At 41.0% G+C, this 12,964-nt stretch overlaps 1 protein-coding gene and 1 pseudogene across 5 annotated transcripts in view; one reads left to right on the top strand and one right to left on the bottom strand.

Annotated features, from left to right (window-relative positions):
* Eda (ectodysplasin A) overlaps window positions 1-12,964 on the top strand; it is a 371,953-nt gene that overhangs the window by 129,633 nt on the left and 229,356 nt on the right. The window lies entirely within an intron of this gene.
* Window positions 12,312-12,874, bottom strand: LOC102917765 (ubiquitin-ribosomal protein eS31 fusion protein pseudogene; annotated as a pseudogene).

The following is a 12,964-nucleotide window of genomic DNA, read 5'->3' as shown; positions in this document are numbered from 1 at the left end:
TGTCTTTAATCCCAATGCTTAGAAAACTGAGGCAGAATGATCAATGTGAGATCAAGGGCAGCTTGGTCATTACACAGAGAGACTCTGTCTGAAAACAATCAAACACAAAAAAGAAAAAGACTGTGCTATAATTCTGAACTTCCATGCAGAATATGCCCACAGATACAATAATGACATGAATGTTTTGGGAATAACAAACCACATTATAATTGTATGTGGAGGCCACTCCACAAGAGGTAATATATGTCTGATAACATAAACCTGGTTGAAAACTTATGGCTGCTGATGTCAAAGGCATTAGGGGAGAAGTTATTACTAATACTTTGCTAAAGGGATATTTAGTCAAAGTTCTTTCTAAATATGTCTTTGCACCTGCAGATTAGTGTTCTCAGTCTTGAGAGCCACTCCAAGAGGAACTACATGCCTCTGTATTGGTGCTGCCCTCAACCTTGATCAGAGAAGCTTCTTTTTGCAGAAGGCAATAGTTAGTATAGAGACTCATAACTGAACAAAGTACTGAGAATAAGTGACTGTTTTGTCTCTTAAAGAGGACATCTATGTCATCTGTTCCAAAATCCAGGAAACACTGCAGAAGAAGGGTCAGAAAGATAGTAAGACATGGGAGGATGGGAGGGAAGCTGTGAAATGGTGCTTTCTGGATATGACATGGCCATTTCAATCATAAACACACCACAGCTATGGCTATCTGCAAAAAATCTGTGTTTGCAACCACATGAATGCACAAAGAAGTAGAAGGGGGATAAGGGACTCCAGTAGGAGTGAGATGTGATAAGAGATAATGGGGGGTGCATATATTCACAATACATTGTGTACATTTATGAAACTGAAGCAAATGTTTACAATGAGAAAGGAGCAAACAATGGGCAACTTACTTTCAAGTGGGTGACAAGAAACATGCTTTAAAACCCTTTTGCCTGAAGTACCACAATGGAATGGTTAGCACTCTGGACTCTGTAACATTTCTATATATTTGAAACAAACAAATTAACAAAACAACAACAACAACAAAACTTTTTGACATGAACTGACTGTGTCACAAAATCAAGTCAGGAAAAATTCCATTGTGGAACAGGTCCATATAGTCCAAACCCTAACTGAGAAGTTTTGGGCAGTTAATGGCAGCTGGGGGAGTAAGTTTTCTTCAAGGATACAGCCCCTGGAAGGCCACCCATGCTCTAGTAGATGGCTGGTTTGAGCAAAATACATTATATGAATGTACGAAAATCTCAAACAATACAAATACCTGTATGAAACTATCAAAAACGAGAAAGAAACAGAAAAATGAGGGGTGACTAAAGGAAAATCAATTAGTGATACAATCATCTATATTTTAACAAGAATCCCTTTTGTCCTTGTCAGTATTTGAAATCTCCTGGTCCTTTTGATTTTCACGTTTTTTTCATAGTGTGTCCCATGAAAAGTTCCTAGTAGATGCTGTTGAACTAAGAAGGATACTTAAGCTATTGTTTCTTTAGGAATTAAAGAGAGTGCTACATATAATCTGATAATTAAAGGACATGCTGACCCACCATGGTTGATCAAATGTGATAGTTCACAGTTCACATCTGCTTAGCTGACTTAACTCCCAGATTGAATATTAGTTGAAATCTCTCTCTTTAAGCTAATACTGATTGCATGATCCTGAGTACTCAATATTAAATCATCTTAACCCAGTATATTTCTTTTAGGAGGTAAAAGGCTATCATCTGGTAGGCATTAAGGGTCTAATGTAGTCCACATTTCTTTCTTTATTTCTAAAAATATTCTAACTTCATCTCAGTTGATACTGTGATAGCTGCTTAGCAGCAACATGTTCAGATTTAACTCTGCCCTGAGGGGTACTGTAAAGCATTGTGAACAGAAAACTAAACATTCATAATGAAGCCATTGTGGATAGGATGTCAAGATGTCATTTTAATAATCCATATTTTAATCATCCTGATTTCACCTGTCACATCATATTTTATTTCCTATTAGCCATGCACTTCTGAGAAGCTCTGTAAGAGGCAGTAGTGATAGAATCTACACCTGTCCTAATTTGTTTGCATTGCCAGGTATTGATGGGAGAGTGGGTTTAACATACTTTGTATAAAGATCTCCATCTGGGCTCCATCTCTGAATGGAATATGTTTTTTATGTGGATACAGATGTCAGCATCTTTTGGGTATGGAGTCATCAATTTTCAAGTAATTTGTCTGTGTTTTTATTGCATATCACTCAAAAGTAGAGTTTATATTGAAATTTATACTGAGATGCTCCAGTGATGTGGATTAGATTGTTAATAGACAAGGAAGAAAGAGCTGGCATCTTCTGTTGTCCTTAGAAAGAACAAATTGAACAATCAGAATTTATAGATGATCATTGTGTACTTTCTTTTCTCTTGTATATTGCTCTCATTTGAACCTTTTTTAAACTGTTACTTGGACCTGGGAACAATATTTGCAATTAGAAAACTTTTTCAAAGCACTTGTTTAACTGTAAACTTAGATTGGGGCAAGTTTGTTTTTAAAAAATATTAAACAAAAACAAAAATCAGATAGTCATCACATGTTTTTCTTTCCATATGGACACTTATGAAAGCAGTTGCTGAGGTTGGGGATTATGGATCACACTTGAATCCTGGGTCCACATTAGAATTTTGTCCTGTCTGATCTGGTTAGGTTCTAATTCATTTTGATCTTTAAAATTACTTTGAGTTCCTAAATGTATGCATTCATGGCAGAATGTGTTTTATTATTCAGTAACTATCTGTATCTTAAGGCTCTTTGCCTGTTTTGTTTGCTCTAGGGAAATCAATGGCTTTACTTTTTTAAACCAGAATTGTTTCCCAGTAGAGCATGATGACTGATGATAGCTAGGATCTGCTCAATTCCAAGTGGAACAGGGTTACTTTTCTGTAAAACTGGAGGAGAAAGATCATCTGTAGATTAGCTGCAAAGAAAATAGCTTTGTGTTATACTTTTAGAGGAGCATCTTGAAGGGTATTTAATTTGATATTCTTATCTGTAAGAAATACAGCAGGATGAAGCATTTACACTCAGATGTGTAGCTGATACCACTCCTGAAAACAGAAAGCACTATTTTTTTTTACTTTTAAAAAATATGCAAGAAGGCCCCAAAATAATTCAGGGAAAGAAAAAATGATGCTAGACTGAAGTTACACGACTCAATAGATAATTCTGGTGAAACTCAGGAAGAACCGTATTAGTGTTAGTCTGGAAGCATACACAGTGCTTTACAATAGGTTGATTGCACTAAACAAAAGAGAAAATCCTTTTTATGAAGAACTTACAATCTAAAGGTACAAGTTGGTAGCTACAATGTGGAATGAGAATAATAAGTGATCCCCATAGTGGGTGGCCGTCATAGCTGAAATACTTGAAAAATAAGGTGAGGGTTAGAGAGGGAGTTGAGGGGGAGTAGAAGCTTATTCTTTTGATATTGGTGAATAGGGATAAGGAAGTGAGGGTTGGACAATGTGTCTGAAAAGAGGCTCAACATAAGAATGGGTAAAGGGATGAGACTGATGCCATTATAGAGCTTGGAGGTTTAGCAAATAAGAGAAAATTCCAGCAGAAGAGAATTGAGACATTCTATAAACATTCTATAATAAGGCTCTGTATTACAGCAAAATACCACATCTTTAAAGATCCAGATTTGGAGAGTGCAGCTTAGCTTGCAACAGCTTTTTGCCAGTGTTGACTTCAATAGCAGAAGATGGAATGGTGTAGCATGTGCTTCATAAGCAGTAAATCATTACAAATGTACATATATGATCATCATATTTTTTCTTTTCTTTTTTATTTATTTTATTTTACAATACTATTCAGTTCTACATAACAGGCACAGATTCCCTTGTTCTTCCCCTTCCTGTCCCCCTCCCCTTCCCCCCCAGCCCATCCCCCATTCCCACCACCTCCAGATCAAGGCCACCCCCGAGGACTGAGATCGACCTGATAGACTCAGTCCAGGCAGGTCCAGTCCCCTCCTCCCAGATTGAGCCAAGCATCCCTGTATAAGTCCCAGGTTTCAAACAGCTATCTCATGCAGCGAGCCCAGGATCTGGTACCACTGCCTAGATGCCTCCCAAACAGATCAAGCCAATCAACTGTCTCACCTATTCAGAGGGCCTGATCCAGTTGGGGGCCCCTCAGCCTTTGGTTCATAGTTCATGTGTTTCCATTCGTTTGACTATTTGTCCCTGTGCTTTATCCAACCGTGGTTTCAACAATTCTCGCTCATATAAACCCTCCTCTTTCTCGCTAATTAGACTCCCAGTGCTCCACCCGGGGCCTAGCCGTGGATGTCTGCATCCAGATTCCTCAGTCCTTGGATGGGGTTTCTGGCACAACTATTAGGGTGTTTGGCCATCCCATCACCAGAGTAGGTCAGTCCCGGCTGTCCCTTGACCATTGCCAGCAGTCTTTTGTGGGGGTATCTTTGTGGATTTCTGTGGGCCTCTTTAGCACTTCGTTTCTTCCTTTTCTCATGTGGTCTTCATTTACCATGGTGGGAATGCAAGCTTGTACAACCACTTTGGAAATCAATATGGCGCTTTCTTAGAAAATTGGGAATCAATCTCCCCCAAGATCCAGCTATACCACTCTTGGGCATATACCCAAGAAATGCTCAATCATACCACAAGAGCACTTGCTCAGCTATGTTTATATCAGCATTGTTTGTAATAGCCAAAACCTGGAAACAACCTAGATGCCCTTCAACTGAAGAATGGATAAATAAATTGTGGCACATATACACAATGGAATACTACTCAGCAGAGAAAAACAATGACATCATGAGGTTTGCAGGCAAATGGATGGATCTAGAAAAAATCATCCTGAGTGAGGTAACCCAGTCTCAGAAAGACAAATATGGTATGTACTCACTCATAGGAGGATGCTAGATGTGGAACAAGGATGACTGGACTGCTGCTCACAGTGAGGCTACCTGGAAAACGGGACCCCAAGAAAGACACGGAGAAATGGATGAGATCTACATGAACAGCCTGGACATGAGTAGGAGCAATGAACGGCGAGGGTCGAGGGAAAGAGAGCGGGAGATCCCATCTGGATCAAGAACAGAGAGGGAGAACAAGGAATAGGAGAACCATCATCATATTTTGCTTAGCTTTGACTTCACTAAATTTTAGGTTAGGACCATATTTTAGGTCAGATGATTACCAGTAGAAAGTTCCATTTCAGAGATGTTAATTCTGAGAAGTTAATCTGCTATTATAATTGTTTCATTTGTTTCCATGTTGTTAGTTCATTGTGTGTATGTTCATGTGTACATGAACTTGTGTGCAAATTCATGTAGAGGCCAAAGAACAATCTGTTCCATAGGAGCCTTCTATCTTCTTTTTTATTTTATTTTGACACAGGGTGTCTCGTGCTGTGGATATTACTCTATGTAAATAAAACACTGATGGCCAGTGACCAGGCAGGAAGTATAGGCGGGACAAAGAGAGAGGAGAATTGGGGAAACAGGAAGAAGGGGGGAGAGACACTGCAGCCACCGCCAGGACAAGCAGCATGTAGAGACTCTGGTAAGCCACCAGCCACGTGGCAAGGTATAGATTTATAAAAATGGGTTAATTTAAGATAAAAGAACAGTTAGCAAGAAGCCTGCCACGGCCATACAGTTTATAAGCAATATAAGTCTCTGTGTTTACTTGGTTGGGTCTGAGCGGCTGTGGGACTGGCGGGTGACAAAGATTTGTCCTGACTGTGGGCAAAGCAGGAAAACTCTAGCTACAGTCTCGTTGGTCTGGAGTGGGGATACTGGACATCCTTGTCTTATTTCTGATGGGTTTTTCATATGTAGCTTTTAGTATACTGAGGACTGTTTCCTCTAGTTCTGCATTTTCTAGGATTTTTATAATAAAGGTGCAGGATTTTGTCAAAGGCCTTTTCTGCATCTTTTGACATAATCATGTGATTTTTGCTTTTACATTTGTTCATGTGGTTTGTTACATTTATTGATATGCATGCCATCCCTGCATTTGTTGAATGCATGTATTGACCCATCCCTGCATTTAAGGGAGAAAGCAATTTGTCATCGTGTATAATCTTTCTGATGCATGTTTGTATTCTATTTAAATATTTTTTTAGTCTAAATTTATCAGAGCTATAGAACTGTAGTTTTCTTTTTTGTTCTGTCTTTACCTATATTGTGTGTTAGAATGATACTGTCTTCATTAAAGGAGTTTGGGAGTGCTCTTTCTTATTCTTATTCTTCTAATCATTGTTATCATCATCATTAGAGAAAGAGTCTCACTATGTAGCTCTGGAACTATGTAGTCCTGGAACTCACTTTGTAATCCAGGTCAAACTCAAACTCACTGAGATCTACCTGCCTCACTAGTGTTGGTGTCGAAGATGTATGCCACTACTCCTGAGTCTTTGCTGCAGGGATCTTCTTTTGAATAGTTTAAAAAGAATTGGTTGTGGATCTTTAAATATCTGGTAGCATTCTGCTTCAAATTCACGTTGTTGTGGGCTTTTTTGAGCTGGGATGCTTTTAATGACTCAGTCTCCTCATTTGATATTGGCCAATTTAGGTTGCTGACTTCTTGGTTTAATTTTGGTGATTTGGCTGAATCTAAAACTCCATCCATTTCTTTTATGTTTTCTGGTATATGGCATTGAGTTGGAATTCTTCTCCCTCATCTATAGCTATAGTTCAAGGTTTGGGTTTTTTCATGGTGTCCTGTATTTCCTGTGTGTTACTTTCCTGTCTTTTTAATTTTTATATATTCCTTGCTTATTATTTGGTCTAAATCCTCTAGTTTATCTCTGAATCCTGATATTTTCTTTTCTGCTTGATTCATTCCACTTATAAGGCTTTTCTGTAGTTTTCTAGTTGAGTTATTGGGTTTTTCAATTTTATTTTCTGCTTGAGTCCTCTTCATTTATAGTTCCTGATTGAATTCTGTTCTCAAGTGATATATTCTCTTCATCATTTTCATCAGCCTTATGTTGGTGTTTCTTGGGCCTTGACTTTGTTCTCTTTAAGCTTTCTCCTTAATTTTATTGAGCTGTTTCTTTGTGTCTTCCTTAAACTCTTTGAATTCTTTGATGAAGTTTATGCTTGTTCTTTTAAGTTTTGTGTCCTGGAGTTCATCTATCTGATTCTCATTGGCAAACATTTCCATAGGACTTATAGGCTTTTGAGAGAATATATCAGCTGGATCTTCCATATTACTGGTATTTTTGCATTGAGATCTGGGCATGTGGACTTCTTTTGTTGGTACTGAGTCTAATATGGACAAAGTAGATCGGAACAGAAGAGAGTTTGTGCAAGTGGTTTGGGTCTCGAGGTTGGACATGGTAGGTAGAATGAAGTCACATGGGTTGAGGGGACTGGGCTGCTCTACAACATGTTCTTCCAATTCCAAGCCTGCAGTGTGGGGGTAGATCCAGCTGGGTGCAAAGGTTGGATATGGCATGGAAGAGTACTGTGGGCTGGGGTATATGTAGGGAGGATGCTGGGCAAAGCCTCATTGCTCCTTCCCTGTTTTGGCAGGAGAGGTCAGATTAGGCTGGTACATTTGTTGTGGGTTGATCAGGTGGGTTGTGGAAAAAGTATGGATTTGGAGGTCAAGGAAAATCCCTGGACTATACCCTTAAGTAAGATATGGGAATTCTGGGTACTGTGTCGGGTGGTTGGAAGCTATGCAGAAGGAACTTGTGGGTTTCAGGTAAGACAGGTCCTAGTGTAAGACTGGAGGTTGGCTGAGGAACGGGCATGAGTGGTCAGACTAGGCTGGGACAAGGGATGTGGGACCCTAAGAAAGCCTAGAGATTGGCTGAAGTGCAGGTGAGGATGTTCAGATCAGGCCTGGACACTGGTTCAGAGAGTGGTGCTAGATCTGGTAGATTGCAGGAAGTGCATGGATGGGGAGTTCAAGGAGACTCCCCAAGGTAGGTTATGGAGGAGAACATGGGCCATCTGGGTGCTGAGTGGAGTTGTTGGAGGCTGTGCAGAAGGGGCCTGTGGGTGTAACAGGTAGGGTGGGTGGTTGCAGAAGCCTAGAAGTTGGCTGAGGTGCAGGCAGGGGTGGTCAAACTAGGCAGGGGCAGTTGTTATGTAACCTGGGCTAAATCTGGCAGGTTGTGCAAAAGGCATGGATCAGGAGGTCAGAGGGATTCACCAGGCTTGACCCTGGAAGAAGACATGGGAAGTCCAGGTACAGAGTAGGGTGGATTGAAATAGTACAGAACAGACCTGTGGGTGCTTCCATTCTGAGTTCTCATCCTGACATTTTAAAGCAAGTACAACAAAGATAATGGAGAGTCACACATTTTTTTATAAAGTGCTTTTACACAGCTGTCTTCTTTTGTCCATGTGAAATTCCTACATGAAAAGTAGTAGTATCCACATTTTACATTTTTAAAAAAGTGAGGCTTAGATGAACTGATTTATGTAAAGCTATATGACTAGTAAGTAAGTCATTTGCTTTCTTCCTTATGAAACTATGATGCCTTTACCTAGAGATATGTGTGTAATGTTACTAGAAGACAAAATTAAGACAAGGTTACAGTTTTGTTATCATGATTTTTTGACTTTGCTTTATAAAATTGTTGAACTGGGAACTTTTAATATGAATGATACTATTTGCTCTGGTACTAAATATCCCTAGACTGCTATACTTTTAAAATTTCCTATCTTGTATCTTTCTTTAATCTTTTTCTCGACTGTCAGCTGCTACTATTTGATGTATCTGGCAGCTTCCCTGCTTCTAATCAGTTGTGCCCTGGGCTGGAAACCAGATAAATATGCCTGGTACTTTTAGGTATAATCTTAAGGGTGACTATGCAGTAGGTGAGAGCATAGGGGCTCTCATCTGATAATACAAAATCTAACTCTGTTGTGTTTTTGTTCTCGGAATACACATTTTTGCCTGGTTATTTAGGTTGTTAGCTAATTCTGAGTAGTTGAAGGTATTAGGTAAATTACGTAGAAAGGTGAGGTATTGCTCTATTTCTTTACCACCTGTAGGTGGTTCCTTTCTGAGTTCTTAGTCTTACATTTTGGAGCAAATCCAGCAGAGAAAATAGTGAGTAGCACATCTTTTTGGAAGTGCTTTTATACACTGTCTTATTTTGTTCTTGTGAAATTCCTGCCTGGGAAGTAGTAATATTCACATATTACAATTTTTTAAAAAATCTGAGGCTTAATGATCAATGTAAAAATACATAACTATTAAGTGTAACTCTTGGCTCTTTTTATTTTTATTTATCTTTTGAGGAAAAGTCTTCCTATATGGCTGAGGCTTACTTCAAACTCACAATTCCCTGGCCTCTGCCACCTAGGTACTGAAATAAGAGGCATGAGACACCACACCTAGCTTTGTTATGCTCAGAGTCTAGACCCCCAAAGACCACCAAGAGACCAAATCCGATGCAAAAGCAAAGAAGTTTTTGTTGTTGTTGTGAGTTAACTCAGGCCTCTCTGTCCAACTGATGCAACAGCAGAGCAGGAGTGACCCTGAGTAGCAATGGGGCAGGGTTTTTATAGGGGATAAAACAAGGCGAGTCTTGTGGTCTGCAGACTACATAGGAACAGACTCAGGATTGATTTATGCGAATGACAATCATGTTAATAACTTTTAATTGGCTAGGATTAGTTGGGGGTTTGTCAGGGCTATAGTTATCCATTTTGGGGCAGGCCTGGATAAGTCTCAGGCTTTGTCTTTGAGCTGCTGCAGAGGCTGGCTGGCCTAGCATGTACTGACTATGGGGCCTGGCTCAGTGGCCCAGGCTTGGTGTGTCCTATCTCCCTGTCCCTGCTGACAGAGGCATCAATGATTGTCTTTTGTTCATGGCCCTCCCAGAAACTGCTTGCTCAGTCTCAGGAAACTGAAATTGAGGCCTGATCTCTGAGAGAAGATTGAGCAGCCTGTTAGGCAACTGCTCAGTCCTTTCAGCTTGACCCTTACTTTAAATTAAAATCTATTGAGGCTAGGCAAATGATTAAGTTGGTAAATACTTGGCACACAAGCATAAGGATCTAAGTTCAGATCCCCACAACCCATGTGAAAGCCAGGAGGGGTAGTATATGCTTGTAATCCCAGTGCTTAAGACACAGAGACAGGAGGATTCTTGGGCTTGCTGGCCAGCCTCTTTAGCTGAATCTGTGAGCTTAAGATTCATTAAGAGACCCTATCTCAAAATTAAGTTGAAGAGTGATTGAAGAAAACACCAACATTGACTTCTGGCCTCCATTCACATGTGTTCTCTCTCTCTCTCTCTCTCTCTCTCTCTCTCTCTCTCTCTCTCTCTCTCTCTCTCTCTCTCTCTCTCGGTCATGTTCTCATCACCATATTTTGCAAACAGGACACTGAACTCAATAGTATGCTATTTATTAAAGGTTTGAAGTGACTGCCCAACATACCTTATTCTAGAGTACTTAGTGACTACTTTTTCCATTCTCTTTTTGTTTGAAAAGTCAAAGACATTGCCTTTTATCTCAGTGTAACTCTTTCCAAATAGTCACAGAAGCTTCTACACAGCCCTTTCTGCCTAGTTTACTTGTTTTCCCCTTTTCCATCTAAGAATAAGTCTTTACATAAAGATTTAGTGGCCATCTACAGGGACAGTGTTCTTAAGGTTAGCACTGTACTCTTTGTGGTAAAATCTATGTCTCCAACTTGCCGAATGAAGCGTCTTATAATACTTGGAACAGTGTATACATAAAATTCAGATGTGAGGACTGTAAACATGGGTACACAGATCATGTCCAAATAGAAATGATATTGTTCTCCAAATTTACTTTAAAAATTAATGTTAAGGTGATGGACAATTTGTGGCTAATCAATATATTCACTAAGCCACCGTACCTTGATGAAAATGAGAGAGAAGTATGCAGATTTCATACTCTGTGAAGTATGAAATTATGAAAGCTGGTGTCACTAGAAGTCAGCAAACTCAATAGTTAAACACTGGTTGTAAATATGTTCCAGGAAAGATTGTATTCTTCATAGTGATGAGAACTCAAAGTGCTTGTTTTTCACCGATGTAATTGAAGGTCAAAGAATCACTTTGACTGCTACAAATTGCATACGTGTCACCTAATGCAAACAAAAATGGTATGACTTTGGAATGTCTGTGGTCTATGAAAAAACAGAGCTATGATACTACCATATTATGCCTTTGAGTTGGGCTTTAAGAAAATGTTTCTAGCTTGAATCTTTTTAGAACCATGATTGGAGTTAAGATTTATAATATGATTGATTGTGGCCCTACAGCAGCAGCCAGGGTCTGAGTTGACATCAGTGGCTCCTGTTGCAACAGAGGGCCATGTGGTTGACTAGGGTCTGATCAGTCACCTAGAACCTTGTTGGTGCCCAAGGGTCATTCTGCACCCAGGATCATACAGATCTGAGTAGCATATACTACTACCTGGTGCCATGGTGATATCTGGGCCAGGGTTGCAGCTGGGGGACATGTATGGGTCCATGGCCCTACTGCAGCCAAGGTATGGGTTGATGTCCATGGCTCCTGTTGCCATCAAGGGTCATGCAGATTCCTGGGGTCTGAGCTGCTTCCTGGGGTCTGGGCTACCACCTGGAGCCGTGTTGGTGTCCAAGGGCCATGCTGCTGCTGGCACCATGTCAATCTGGGTGGCCTTAACTGCCACCTGATGGCATTGTGATAACCAGACCTAGGCTGCTGCTGAGGACCATGTCTGGTGGGTCCATGGCCCTACCACAGAAGGAGTCTGTATTGAAGTCTGTGGGCCATGTTGCCACCAGGGCCCATGCAGAAGCCTGGGGTCTTGGTCTTTTTGGAATCTGGGGGCTATACTGCAGCCAGGGCCATATAGATCTGAGTGACCTTTGCTGCCACCCAGGGCCATGGTGTCATCTGGCCCAGGCTACTGCTGAAAGCCATTTCTGGGTCTGTGGCCCTATAGCAGCCAGGGTCTGTGTTGATGTCCATGGCTCCTGTTGTCATTGAGGGCTGTGTGGATGCCTGGGGTCAAGTCAGCCACCTGAGTCCGTGTTTGTGTCCAAGGGCCAAGTTGCAGCTGGGGCCATACAGATTTGAGGAGTCTGCCTTGCTACCTGATGCCATAGTGATGTCCAGGCCAGAGCTGTAGCTGCAGCTAGGGTCTGTATTGATGTCCAAGACTTCTGTTACCATCAAAAGCCATGCAGATTCCCAAGGTCTGGGGCCATGTTATTGTCTGAGGGTCATGCTGCTGCTGGGTATAGACAGAATGTTTCTCCAATCTCATCCAGCCTGAGGTCCCGGCCAGCCCCAGGTCCCAGCTGGTCCCTCAGCCACTTTTTTTTCAGTTCATGTCTTTTTATTTATCCATACACAACTACTTGTCTTCTGGTTTGTTGAAGCAGTAAGTCAGACAACATTTGCCACAGTAATGTCTGTCGAAGTGGCTAGCCATGAAAACTCCAGCACCACACTCATCAGAAAGACACTCTCGACGAAGACGGCCAATTTTGCCATTTTCATCCACCTTATAGTACTTTAGTACAGCCAACTTAACCTTCTTCCTCTTATGCTTATTCTTCTTGGGAGTGGTGTAAGACTTCTTCTTCCTTTTCTTAGCACCACCACGAAGTCTCAACACAAGATGAAGGGTGGACTCCTATTGAATACTGTAGTCAGACAAAGTACGGCCATCTTCCAGCTGCTTACCAGCGAAGCTCAGCCTCTGCTGATCAGGAGGAATTCCTTGCTTATCCTGGATCTTGGCCTTTACATTTTCTATCGTGTCCGAGGGTTCAACCTCGAGCATGATGGTTTTCCCCGTGAGGGTCTTCACGAATATCTGCATCTCGGCGGCGGTTCCACCACAGATGGCAGATCGGAAAGCCAGCCACTTATAAAATAATCATTCAGAGGCTTAATATTATTTACAAACTGTATGGCCTATGGCAGGCTTCTTGCTAGCTACTTCTTATAGTTTAACTCAACCC

The sequence above is a fragment of the Peromyscus maniculatus genome, chromosome X (assembly GCF_049852395.1).
Source record: "Peromyscus maniculatus bairdii isolate BWxNUB_F1_BW_parent chromosome X, HU_Pman_BW_mat_3.1, whole genome shotgun sequence".
Lineage (NCBI taxonomy): Eukaryota > Metazoa > Chordata > Mammalia > Rodentia > Cricetidae > Peromyscus > Peromyscus maniculatus.
Note: the sequence above shows the minus strand (reverse complement) of the source record. Positions and strands in the feature narration are given on the sequence as shown.